We start from the raw sequence: 13,517 nt of genomic DNA, 5'->3' as shown, positions 1-13,517 counted from the left end.
GGGAGTGAGCAGAGAGAGAGAGAGAGAGCAGATCCATCACTTAAACAAACAAGTGGGAATATTACCACTCCATTAAAACAAATAAATACTTCTGCTTTTATAGGCCACTTAATTTTAGAGCTCCTAAACAGCTTGCACGCATTAAAAGTCTTCTTTTAAACGACAGCCGTGTCTTTTGATTCTTTTTTTTTTTTCTTTTGACCTGCAAGGATTGTTTTCTGTATTTCTCTTGTTCTCAGACATGTAGCTGTAGCCTGTTCCGCACATTTCCTCTTCCCCATATAAACCTGCCAGGACGCATGAAAATAAATCCCAATTCGCTCCTTCTAATAAAACAGAGAAGTGGCGAGTCACTTCCCATCCAGGAAAGGAGGCCGGGGAGAAAAGGACAGGAAGAGAGATTTCAAGGACCCTGCACAGCCTCTTTCAGGAAAGACTGACAAAATGCGGTATGAAGTCTGAATGAATTTTCTGCTCCATTTCCTGAGCTGAGAGACCCTCAGCTCAATATTTCCTGCTGGATCCCACATGCATTCAACCTTCTCCATCTAGGACCCTGGCTGTTGCAGGAGTGAAACAGGGGAGCTGTCCAGCGATGTCAGCAGGACTAACATCTGGAAGGTCAAGACTTGCAAGCACATCAGCAGTTTCCAAGAAGTAATTGAGGTTGTCAGCCCGTCCCTACCTCCAGCAGTTTAGCCTCAGATCCTTATCAACCTGGATCTTCTCCCGCCGAAGGCTGGTGGGAGCTATACGGCTTTGCCTCTGGAGAACGTCGAACTACACCAAACATATGTATGAGTCATGACATTTTCCTCCAAGAAAGATGCCTTATCTCCTTCCCCTTTCTCATTTTACTCTCTCCCCCACTCCCTCCTTTAGTTACTAAAGGGTAGGATAGCAGTCTCAGAAGTCATGACTCTCTGACAACTGGCTGCCTCATCATTCAGAACCAGGACGGAGTCAACAAGATTGAATTTAATGGAGGAGAAAATGCGAAGAGCGAGCTGCCAGTTTCAACGGAGCATCTCGGGTCAGAAATTACAAAGATGAGCATTATAGTAAGCCACAAAGCTCAGGTGGAGGCTGTAATGTTGTCAGGAGCAGCTTTGAGGAGGAGGAACAGGGATGAATGAATGAATGAATGAATGAATGAATGAACACAAAGTTTAAAAATATCAGAGTTTTATGCCGTTCCAACAGATTTTTTTTCAAACTGGAAATGGTATAAAACTAGGACAGAAAAAGTTCACCTTTTCAATTCAAGCATTGTAGGATCTTGCCCTAAGTGGTGCGGTGGCCTAGAGGTGGAGCTCTCGCCTCAGGATCAGGAGGTTGTGAGTTCGATCCTAGGTAGAGGTTGATATTTCTCTCTTTGGGCACAATGAGAATATATCTGCCAAACAAAACTCTGCATTGGCGACAGGAAGGGCATCTGGTCAGCAAACACTCAGCTCCATTCAGTTGCCCAGACTCCACCCTAATGCAGGGGATTATGGGGTCATCAAAAGAAGATGATTGTAGGATCTTGCCCTGTAGGACTTGTGACCCACTTTCATGCCTACGGGTAGGAAGCACCCTGTGGCTTTGTTTGGCTTCCCCCATAATTCAGTCTGCTCTAGGAAGGGTCATTATCTAGGGCCAGGTGAGATCTGATTGGCTGATCAAGTCAGCTGGTTCCAACTAGGCTAAGGACAACAATACCCATGAACTCCACTGATGTGCCACTGAACGATTTCTGGCTTTTATGTACCTAGACTCAGGACAACTTCTAAAATAAACAAACGCACACAACAATAATCAGGTAGATAGCAATAGCAATAGCACTTAGATTTATATACCGCTTCACAGTGCTTTACAGCCCTCTCTAAGCAGTTTACAGAGTCGGCATCTTGGCCCCAACAATCTGGGTCCTCCTTTTACCCACCTCAGAAGGATGGAAGGCTGAGTCAACCTTGAGCCTGGTGGGATTCGAACTGCCAAACTGCAGGCAGCGGTCAGGCAGTAGAAGTAGCCTGCAGTCCTACACACTAACCACTATGCCACCAAGGCATAGATAAGAGTTAATGCACCTGGATGATCTAAAGTACAGATATCCAACCTTGGCAGCTTTAAGACTTGTGGACTTCAACTCCCAGAATTCCCCAGGCTGGAGAATTCTGGGAGTTGAAGTCCACAAGTCTTAAAGTTGCCGAGGTTGGACACCCGCCTCTGATCTAAACCATTGTGTGTGTGTTTTTCATTGTACTTTACACAAAGCAACTGGAATCCCCTCTGCATTACAGCCTTGCAATCCTCATCTAGCCTGGAGCAATCAAACTATGTTCTCCAGAACCTGAAATGGACTTAAGCAGATGCATCTATTCACGGATTTCATCAATAACTTGCCGAATTAACTGTTAAGTCCCGACAGTTTGCAATGGCAGAACCATTCTACAGAACAACAACAACAAAAAAGAAATCTCATTTCTGTCGTTCCACCAGTGATAAACCAAATGGGCCCAGCAGGAACCTTTTGCCCTTCCTTAAATCAGGTTCATAAGTTTAATCAGAGGCAGATGGAGCTGAAAATAAACTATCCAGGTTTATAATTCACAACAACATATTTGCCCATGCAGTCGCCAAGGAAAAAAAAAAATCCCTCTCCCTCTTTCTAACAGCGAGATCGTATTTTTAGACTTTTAAAATGTGCCACTGAATTCTAATTAACAGCAAAGCACAGAATACCTGAAGTTAAAGCCTGCGCTTATTTAAAACTTGAAGAATTAAAAAAACAACAAAAAAGTGAGATTGCTTTGTTTAAATCTTTAGGGTCCTTTGGAATTTATTAACCCTTAACAACGTTTTCCTTGGGGGGGGGGGGGTTGGAGAGGGGGGCAAAGTTTCCCATTGAAAGAAAGTCCAAATCATTCATTTCATCTGCCAGATAATATCTGGGGGGCTTAATGGACCCTGATCATTAATTACAAGCATACCCCAAAGAATGAAGAATTTTCCTATTCGGAGGCAGATGTGCTAAAATTGGCAAAAAAAAAGGAGCAAGAATTCTTTAAAAGGAGCTGGCTGAGACAGCTACTATGAGGAGCAGAAATTAGGAGCTTGGCAAACTACAGATAGTTCTCAATTTACAACTATTCACTTAACAACCAAAATTACAACAGCCCTGAAAAAAAAATGACTTACAACCTTCTCATCGCACTTAATGAAAATTGCAATGCCATATGATCAAAATCGGGCTGCTTGGCAACAGGCGAGTATTTATGACGATTGCGGGTTCCTGGGGGGGGGGTGTCACTTGATCGCCATTTCTGACCTTCCCCCGGGGGCTTTCAACAAGTAAAGTCAATGGGAGAAGCCAGATTTGCTTAACGACCAGTGATTTGCTTAACAAACAGTGGAAAAGGTCATAAAAGCAGGAGTGGCTGATTTAACAACTGTATCACTGAGCAATGGAGGTTTAGGTCCCAACTGAGGTTGTAAGTTGAGGGGGCAAAGTTTCCCCCCCCTTGAAAGAAAGTCCAAATCGTTCATTGTCCTCCGACAGATAACCTGTAGACAGCCTAAGTGGGCATAAGGAGACCAGAGTGGAGAAAATCTGACTGGTCTGGAAATCTAAACTCATCATCATCATCATCATCATCATCATCATCATCATCATCACCACAACCACCATCATCATCATTGCTCACATCTCAGAAAAATACAACATCAACACTCAGCTGCTGCTGAGAAGATCAGACGGAGGGGTCCTCAGATTCTAGCATTTAACTCAAACAATCTTGGCGAGTGACACCATCTGAGTCCATCCTCTACATTAGCAGCCAAGTCTCAGCTGAAACGACCCCCTCTGTTCCCCCCAAACTCCACCACCCATCACCCGCTCCCCCAACCAAGGCCACCACAGAGGTCTCCACCAGACCAGGAGGTTTTCAAAGACCGTCTCAGAAGGCCTCACCCAGCCAGAGGCATCCCCAATCGTATCAGCTTGGACCACCAAACAGGGACACTGCTCTCCTACAGAAACCCTTCGAAACAATGGTGAAATCCATTTTTTTTTACTACCGGTTCTGTGGGCGTGGCTTGGTAGGTGTGGGGTGGCTTGGTGGGTATGGCAGGGGAAGGATACTGCAAAATCTCCATTCCCACCCCACTCTGGGTTCATCCAGAGGTGGTATTTGCCGGTTGTCCAAACTGCTTAAAATTTCCACTACTGGTTCGCCAGAACCTGTCAGAACCTGCTGGATTTCACCCCTGCTTCGAAACCAGGAGCTCAGCTGCCCAGTTCCTCCATCACCACTCCGGTGTGCTCAGGCACCAATGCAGTTAACCAGAAACCCAAGTGCAGGACTTGCAAGCAAAAACGTTCTCCCAAAATTGCTGCCGTTCAGGCCCATTTAACAGGAAACATCATTCTTTCAAAAAACAAACCAAAAAAAAAAACAAAACCCAGCCAGGGAATAAAATCTTCCCCACACATCATCCAAAAACTCTGCAAGCATTTCCCGAGAAGCCCCTTTCGAACTCTAAGCACAGGGTCACAATCTGGTTCACATTTTCCCAAGTCTTCTTATTTATTCCCAAATATTCTTATTTATGGGCGGAAGAGGAGGTATACTGTTTTGCCAATTTCCCAAAGGGTATAAACACGGACGATCAGTTTCTTTGGATCCAAGCTCATCCTCACTTCCCAAATGAACATTGAGAAGCCAAACATTTCAATTAAGGCCTTTCTCTGATCAAAAAATAAATGTGCATTGGGGAAAAATGTATCTGTTTCTTTGGTTTGTGTTTCCTTTGTAAGGATTACTGGTTTTTTTCCCCCCAATGTTTCTAACAATTTGTAAACAAGCCAGAGTCGCCGGGAACCAGCATATATGATTAGTAGGGTTGGTGGCAAACTCAGCCAGCTGTTCAGGCTGAATGTGGCATTTTGTCCCCCTCTAGAGCTCTTCCTCAGGGCCTGAGATAAGCAGATGTTGCCTCATAGTGTTAAAGATACTGTCGCAGGATGGAAGCTGTTCCAAGTCAGAGCTGCCTTTTGCAATTGACTGATGGTGGTTTTGTCCTCTTCTGACTGGACTTGATGTTAATAGCAAATCATTCAGGCTTTGTTATATTTGCAATGGGTAAAAGTGACTTTTCGTCCTGTAATCCTGCAGCTGCTAGGCCCAGTTGCTCTGCCAACAGTCCTGAGTTCCGTAATCTACTGAACTACACCATCGGCATTGACAAAATCCCCATCAGTCAATTGCAAAAGGCAGCTTCACTTGGAACAGCTTACGTGCTACGACGAGACCTTTAACCCCATCAAATAACAATGTCTACCCATCCCAGGTCCTCCGGAAGGCCTCAAGAGGTGAATAAAAATGCCAAATCCAGTCTAAGCATCTGGATAATTGTGCTATAATAATAATAATAGATCTGGAGCATTGCTTGAACACCATCGGAATTGACAAAATCACCACTAGTCAATTGCAAAAGGCAGCTTGATTTGGAATAGCTCACATCCTGCAAAGGTACCTGTAACACCCGCAAGCATCAGAACATCTGTCTATCGCAGGTCCTTGGGAAGGACTAAACATCTGGACAAAAATGCCAGATCCAGTTTAAACATCTGTCTGATTGTGCAGCCAACAACGATACGATCAACTCAAAAGGGCCTGCATATTGCCCAAACATTCATGTTTGCACACAAAGACACACCAATTATCCTCCCTGCAAGTAGAAAAGTAGATCATCAAGAAAGCCATGCTGATTTTTCCATGGGCAGTGATTTTTTTTCTCCCCTTCTTTCTTTCTCTAGAGCAGTGTTTCTCAACCTTGGAAGCTTGAAGATGGGTGGACTTCAACTCCCAGAATCCCCCAGCCAGCGCTGCTGGCTGGGGGATTCTGGGAGTTGAAGTCCACCCATCTTCAAGCTACAAAGGTTGAGAAACACTGCTCTAGAGGGAAACAATTCAGCCCGGATTTTTTCTTCCTACGAACGGCGAGGATCATCCAGAAATAGGTTTCACACCTCACATTGCTAGTGTGCAGGCACATCAGGAGCGCACACAGCTGGCCCCCCCATTCAGTCGGGCTGCCCCAGGCACCTGCGCGGTTCCCCACCTCAACCGACCGACTGAGATCCAGCTATCGCTCTGCACAAATCGGTCCCTGGAGGGGAGGGAGACAGAACTAACCAGATACTTACATTGAACTCACAGAAATCGAGGCTATCCAGACTTTTGCTCCGATGGATCCGGCCTTTTATCCTCCTTAAGGAAGGCTTTCCCTGGCTGATGCTACAATTCGAACCACTGGGGTTTTCGGAAGAGGGGGTGACCCTGGAAAGAGAGACGGGTGGGGGAAACTGCATTTTAGGTTGGGTTTCCTTTTTTTGAAAAAAAAAAATAAAGCACGGCGAGGACTGGAAAAAGGACTCAAGGCTTTTGCATCTGAAATTGAGCCTAAATACCAAGAGGTGAAAGAAAATGAATTTATTTATGAATAAATGCATTTTCCTTCTCTTTATCCCACACGGTTATACCTGCCCTTTGACTTTTGCATCCACTTCTGCTGGATTTTAGAGCAGGCCCCCAAATTACAATGGGATGAAATCGCTCTCGCTCAGTTAACGCTGACAAATATGGATGAGAACAACAAATATTGCCAACCTAAGACATATAGAAACAAGCAGGCGATCTCCTTTTTGGCTTTTTTTGTGCGAAGTGTAAGAAAAACGATATGATGATGTATGGGTTTGATGCTTAGGAAAAATAATGATTAGATCATAGAAAAATGGATGTTGTAACCTTAGAGTAAGAGGTTAGTTTAAATTTGCAAAGGTTGTAAAAGAAAATTGGAAGTCTTCCCCTATATTCCCTCCCTCCCTCCCTCCCTCCCTCCCTCCTTCCTTCCTTCCTTCCTTCCTTCCTTTCTTCCTTCATTCATTCCTTCCTTCATTCATTTTAATTTTGAGAACCACACAGTCCTATTGTGCAGTTACCTTTCTTATACTGTATGCAAAACGTGTAGTCCATTCATCCTGTTAAGCTTGTGATACTCACTCTCATCCATTATACATATAATCTGTTCTACATTATTGAGTTTTATTACGCACTGATCATCGACTGCAATAAAGATTTTTCTTCTTATCCCTTGCCTATTTACAAAACTATGCTGGATGCAAATCTCTTTCCTACATAAGGCAGGTGGTTTTTCCCCTGGCTTCCCCACCCATGAATTGTCATCGTATAATCATTTATAGATAAATGATATAAAAGAAGTAAGTAAATGCTTCACCAATGCATCCAGAGTGATTCATAAAAATATGGCGGGACAAGATAGAATACAGCACGTAGATCTTGCAACCATCGGTGAAGAGCCCATCTGTAGGAGAAGAAGTGGCAGAACCTGGGGGCGGAGTCAAAAGAGGGTTCAGACTAGAATCCCTACGTGGCCACTCTTGAATTCCATTGACCCTTAAATAACTCCAAGCAGGTGCTAACCATTAATTAAGAAGATTCCTGTGTAGAGGCTTTTAGCAATAAATCAGTTTAATTGGACCTGCACCTGTAGATCTGATCGTTCGTGCCTGACAACATCCATGCTTATGAAATTCGTCCACCAGTCCCATTTTACACATCCATAAACATAAACTGCTAGTAGGAAGCCCAGATTTACAACCTCTCTGAAAGAAATTGATGCTCGGTCCCACCGGCCAAGGAATTTTAATGCCACCCTAGAGGAAAGTTAATAGGGTGATTGATATCCTTTTATATACATCTCTTGCCTTCATAAAGAGTCTCATTTTATTTATGCCAACCTTCTGGCAAGGAACAAGGGAAATTTAAAAAAAAAAAAAAAGGCCACACAAATTATAGGAGGAGGGAGGGGAGGACATAACTTAAGCTCCACTTGAACGTTAAACATTAAATTAAAAAAGGGAAACCCAATTCTTTCCTAGAAGTCAAAATGATTGGTTTCTAGTCTAGGTTGATAACAAAAGTCTTGGGAAAACCTGAAGGCCAGAGTGTATGCCTTCATTGCCCGCCACTTCTTGTTACATTCCCACGAATGGTGGCTAGAAGGTTGTGTGCTATGCTATTCAAAGGTTATCTTCGTAAAAGCCACCAGGATGATGGAGAGTCCAGTTTAGCAGGTATGATTTTATAGTTCTACCTTCCAAAGCACCAGGAGAGAAGGCGGATGCTATCTCTTCCGACCCTCATTGCACTCTGAGAACTAAAATTGACGGACAGTTGTTTGCAAGCAGTGGTGGGACTTTCAGAGCCAACAGAGGTCAAACCAAGTCGTTGCAATGAAAGGCACAATAAATTTGTCTATGCTATAGAGAGGAGTCATCTTAAGTCAACTTGAGATAGCACTGGACCATAAAACCAAAGTAGAATCTACTGGATCAGCCACAATGGTCAGAATGTCTCATCCCAATATGACTTTGGAAAGCCTACAGACAAGGCATGATGAATGACCATCTCCGTATCACTTGCCTTTTCAACTGGAGGCAGTCAATAGCCATCTTGACCAATGGCCTTCTTTTCCAGCGGTTGGCCTACTTCCTCTTGGAAAGCCAACTAAGCGAGGAACTGTTGATGCATTTTCTGGCAGAGGGACACCAAGTAAGTAAGTCTCATAGAATCCTAGGGCTGGAAGGGACCTTGGAGGTCTTCTAGTCCAACCCTCTTCCCAAGACAGGAGCTCTTATTGCAACCCAGACAAATGACTGTCCACTGATGATAACGATCCCATCTAGGTGTGAGAAGCACAATGTCCTGTTCACAACTTCTGGCCTGCCATCGCACAGAACACAAAGCTCCCCTCTTGATTAAAATGCAACACTCAATATATTTAAGAGCTTTCCCCCCCACACACAAACCAACTATTGACAAAGCAGTTAAACAACAAGACAATGAAGTTAACACACATTAATTACACAAATCAGATGTCCCTCCCCTTCCCAAAACTCAAACCAAACAAAACTGACCAAATTTTTTAAAAAGGCAATATTGACTGTTTACAGCAATGTTTCCAATAACACCCAAGGGCGATTTCAGTAAGGATGAAAAAAAAAAGAATATTTCTTATAAAATCTGGCTTTTAAAATTAGATGGAAAAGGAAGAGTTTTGTTGGATCCACACTACATTGGAAATATATCATAGAATCCTAGGGCTGGAAGAGACCTTGGAGGACTTCTAGGTCAACCCTCTGCCCAAGGAGACTTTACACATTCCAGATGTCAGGGTGTCATCCTGTAGACCAGGCTTTTTCAATGTTAGCAACTTGAAGATGAATGGACTTCAACTCCCAGAATTCCCCAGGCGCTACAGACCTTAGGAGGGTGTCCCAGGATCAAGAGAAACTGCCTATTCCTCTCTCCTGCAGGCGGTCCTCCTACCACCAATGGTGGAATGTTCTATCACGCCATCCCACCATGGAGCACCAATGACAGGGAGAACAGAAGGTGGATAGACTGGTCAAGTTTTTAAATCTATATCTCTAAAATTTCTGCAAATGTACCCCAGACTAAAGGGTAACACATTGTACTGTAACACATTTTTCCCACGTCATTGGGATCCTATTCTCCAAAGCACCTGAGGGCAGGACAAGAAACAATGGGTGGAAACTAATCAAGGAGAAGCAACTTAGAACTAAGGAGAAATTTCCCGACAGTGAGAACAATTAATCAATGGAACAATTTGCCTCCAGAAGTTGCGAATGCTCCAACACTGGAAGTTTTTAAGAAGAGGTTGGATAACCATTTATCTGAAGTGGTGTAGAGTTTCCTGCCTAAGCAGAGGGTTGGACTGGAAGACCTCCAAGGTCCCTTCCAACTCTGTTAGTCTATTCTATTCTATTGTTACCTCATTCAAGTGACAGAAAGTGGGAATTTCAAAGTGGGAATATTTTGGCACCATCTCAGGAAGCTTCAGAACTGTGGATTCTTCCATCCCAGATGCCCCCTCCCCAAATGGCTCTGTCTCTTGCACAATTCAGAATTCGGAATGTGGAAGTCTCATATAGCTGAATTCTAAAACGTGCGACTTGTAATAACACTCAGAATTCAGCAGGCTGTTTGACAATTGTGGGGTCCTTGGTGCTCTCTGAGCTTGGTGGTTTTCTCGCAGACGTTTCATCCCCAAGCTAGGTAGCATCATCAGTGCTGCTTGACAATTGTGCTTTGACAATTGGAAGAACAGACGATGCAATGCCAAATATGTGAGCATCCACAGCCACAAGTTTCTCAGAATTTCTCAGAATTTATCTTTTTTCTCAACAAGGCCCAGTTTCTCATCTTGCTTTTTCCCCATTTCTCTGAAGATGTCTAAAAAAAAATGTATATCTTGTCATCAGTGCCCTTGGGAGGACAACACACATACATTGTGTTGTGATTGCACAACGAACTTGACTTATATATTTGCATTGGCTGTAATTGACAGAACTGCAGCAAATCATGAAACCTCGACAGTCACACAACGACAACATAGCACAGATGTTTTCATTGGGATGGGCTCTCAGAGCTAGTCATAACCTGCCAAGGGTCCACCCTATAAATATTTTTTGTACAACTCTACAAATTGTAATTGGGCAGAAAGTGGAAAATAATAAAACAAAGTTCATCCTCTGTGAAGTTTAAGGGGAGAATTTCTTGAAAAGGTCCAAAAATTTGAAGAGGCAACTTTCATGGAGCCAAGATGGCTGCTAGAGAGCAGGGGGACCTTGGAAAAAAGGAGTTTTAGTAGGGAAGTAATACAATAAACACCAGGGAAGTTGGGGTTGGGGTTCAGTCTTTGTTAGGAAAACTACAGATTAATTTTGCAGGTGACGTGTCTTCACAGAACTGTGTTGTTTTGTGAGATGTTCTGAACAAAACCATCAGAAGAAGGGAGAACAAGCTCACTCTCTCTCACACACACATATAAAAAAAAATGGAATCTAGATCAGGGGTCTCCAACCTTGGCAACTTTAAGACTTGTGGACTTCAACTCCCAGAATTCCTCAACCAGCAAAGCTGAAGTCCACAAGTCTTAAAGTTGCCAAGGTTGGAGACCCTTGATCTAGAGCTTTGTGGAAAGAAACATCAATGATGAACTTTGCAAGCCAACCTGACCTTGAGAATCTCATTTTGTGCTAGTCCTGTCTACAATCTGGTTCCATGGCTGGATCCCAGCCCCTCCTGCACTCACTGTCTTTTCTGCATCTCCACTGAGATGTGGGACACTGGGACACCCAACGTCACAGGGAGAGAATGGAGAGTTGTGCTTAAAGAACGTCAACTACAAACTGCCAGGAAGTGTTACAGCAAGGACATAGGGCTGTGGGAATCTACTACTGCTCCCAACCCTTCAGCCATAAGACCAAGGAAGTGACATCCAGCCTCCACTTCTGCTTCAGCTCTGCAGGCAGATGCTCACAGCCAGAAGTAAAAAAAAAAATTAGGTGTGGAGCCAACAAAGATAATTATGCCTCTCACATTACTCCAGCCTACTGCTGTTGTTATTCAGATCTGACCTCCACATCTGTTCCATCTTTTCTTCTTCTTGGCTCTGCTTTATCTCCTGGCCGTCCCCAACTCACAACACATCAAACACCAGATATATATTTTTTTCACTGATGGAGCCAAGAGGATCAAGTCAAGAAGACTCAACCATGTTTGGGATCCTTCACTCTGATTTCCCCAAGAAAAAAGATGATAGATTCTCCAGCCATTCAACTGAGAAGGTTCCATAATTGCTTTTCATCATCATGAGAACATGGTCGAGCTCATGTCAAAAACAAAAGGGACAACATTCTCAATGCATTCCCATTGCAGTTCCTCTTGATACTGATGTTCTAGGTATACATAAGTAGAACTTTTCTTCAGCATGGTGGAGGTTAAGAAAGAGACAGCAGGCAGGGTGATGGCCTGAGCAATCATCTGTACAGTGCTTCTCAACCTTAGCCATTTGAAGCTGGGTGAACTTCAGCTCCCAGAATTCCCCAGCTCGTTGAAATCCACACATCTTCAAGCATGCTGGCTGAAGAATTCTGGAAGGTGAAGTTCATCCATCTTCAAGTGTCCAAGATTGAGAAACACTGCTCTAGGGGATCCTTCGTTGAGCAGGGGGAGCCAATTAGATGACTTCTCAGATCCCTTACAGCTGTCCTGTACGTTTCTATGATTTTCTGGCCAATCACACAGCTGCCTGGAGGGATTCCTCCACTCTAGCTAGCCTCAGCGGTCAAGCAGGACGCAATCTTTCCCCAGCAAGACGGGCTCCCTGAGGCCAGGAGAATTCTTATTGGATCGCTTTGCCTGTCCAACAGTCTAATTTTAGCGTTTTGCTTCTATAATCCTCTCTGTTTAATCCCCTCTATTTCCACTGTACAGTCTGCAGAGGTGTCACTTCTATAGCTTGGAGCAAAAGACAAGAGTCATCAGAGATTTGCACAAATCCTTAAAATCTTTGGAAAATCAAGAGCAGGAGACGTCCAAAAGACGTGCAGTGGATTGCTACAGCCTAAATATTGGGGGGGGAGGGGAAATATTGGGGAAATGGCTAGGAAAACTGAATGTCCCATCCAGGAAAGGAAAAAATAGCTGGATGAAAAATAGCATCTTCCCACCTTTCTTTAGAGGCCAATCAATCAATTAGAATAGAGCTGGAAGGGACCTTGGAGGTCTTCTAGTCCAGCCCCCTGCTCAGGCAGGAGACCCTAGGCCATTTCAGACAAATGGTTGCCAATCTCTTCTTAAAAGCCTCCAGTGTTCGAGCGTTAACAACTTCTGGAGGCCAGCTGTTCCACTGGTTAATTGTCCTCACTTAGGAAGTTTCTCCTTCATTCCAGGTTGCTTCTCTCCTTGATTAGTTTCCATCCATTGTTTCTTCTCCTGCCTTCAGGTGCTTTGGAGAATAGGGTGACTCCCATTTCTTCTTTGTGGCAGCCCCTCAAATATTGGAAGACAGCTATCATGTCCCCCCTAGTCCTTCTTTTCTCTAGACTGGCCAAACTCAAATCCTGCAACTGTTCTTCATATGTTTTAGTCTCCAGGCCTTTGATCATCTTAGGTCCTCCCTCTCTTTCTTACCGCAAAGGGGGGGGGGAGGAAAAACTCAGAAGAAGAGTATCATTTACAAGTTCGTTCCCTGTGCCAAGAATTAATACCGCCGTTCGTTCCCCAACCATTCAAGGTCGAACTGAAGAGGGAAGCCCAAATTAAAAAACTAATTGCTTGGTAAATAAATGACTGACCTGGGAGAAGCTCAAAGTGCGTATCGCAGATGGCACTTACTGAAATCTCAAACTAAATGTTCTATAATGGAGGTGTAATTAATGGAAGGCGTGTGCCAAGAATATCACGTTTCACTCAGAGATGAGACGCTTTCAGGGATACACATGGGCCGGTTTTGGTAAAGGTGGCAGAAGAACGATTAGACCAGCATTTCTCAACCTTGGCAAGTTGAAGGTGTGTGAAGGACTTCAACACTTGAATTAAACACATTTGGACTAAAATACAGTACCCATTGTGGATGGG

The 13,517-nt window shown here is 43.8% G+C and overlaps 1 protein-coding gene across 1 annotated transcript in view; it reads right to left on the bottom strand.

The window, feature by feature from the left end:
• TJP1 (tight junction protein 1) overlaps positions 1-6,261 on the bottom strand; it is a 111,179-nt gene extending 104,918 nt beyond the window's left edge. The window contains exon 1 of the mRNA XM_070953342.1: positions 6,194-6,261. The gene's annotated coding sequence lies outside the window, so the exon portion shown is untranslated. The remainder of the gene's footprint in view (positions 1-6,193) is intronic.
• Between the last annotated feature and the right edge of the window lie 7,256 nt (positions 6,262-13,517).

This window comes from Pituophis catenifer, unplaced genomic scaffold (assembly GCF_029215685.1).
Source record: "Pituophis catenifer annectens isolate HBS135680 unplaced genomic scaffold, rPitCat1.0.hap2 SCAF_14, whole genome shotgun sequence".
NCBI classification, from domain to species: domain Eukaryota; kingdom Metazoa; phylum Chordata; class Lepidosauria; order Squamata; family Colubridae; genus Pituophis; species Pituophis catenifer.
Note: the sequence above shows the minus strand (reverse complement) of the source record. Positions and strands in the feature narration are given on the sequence as shown.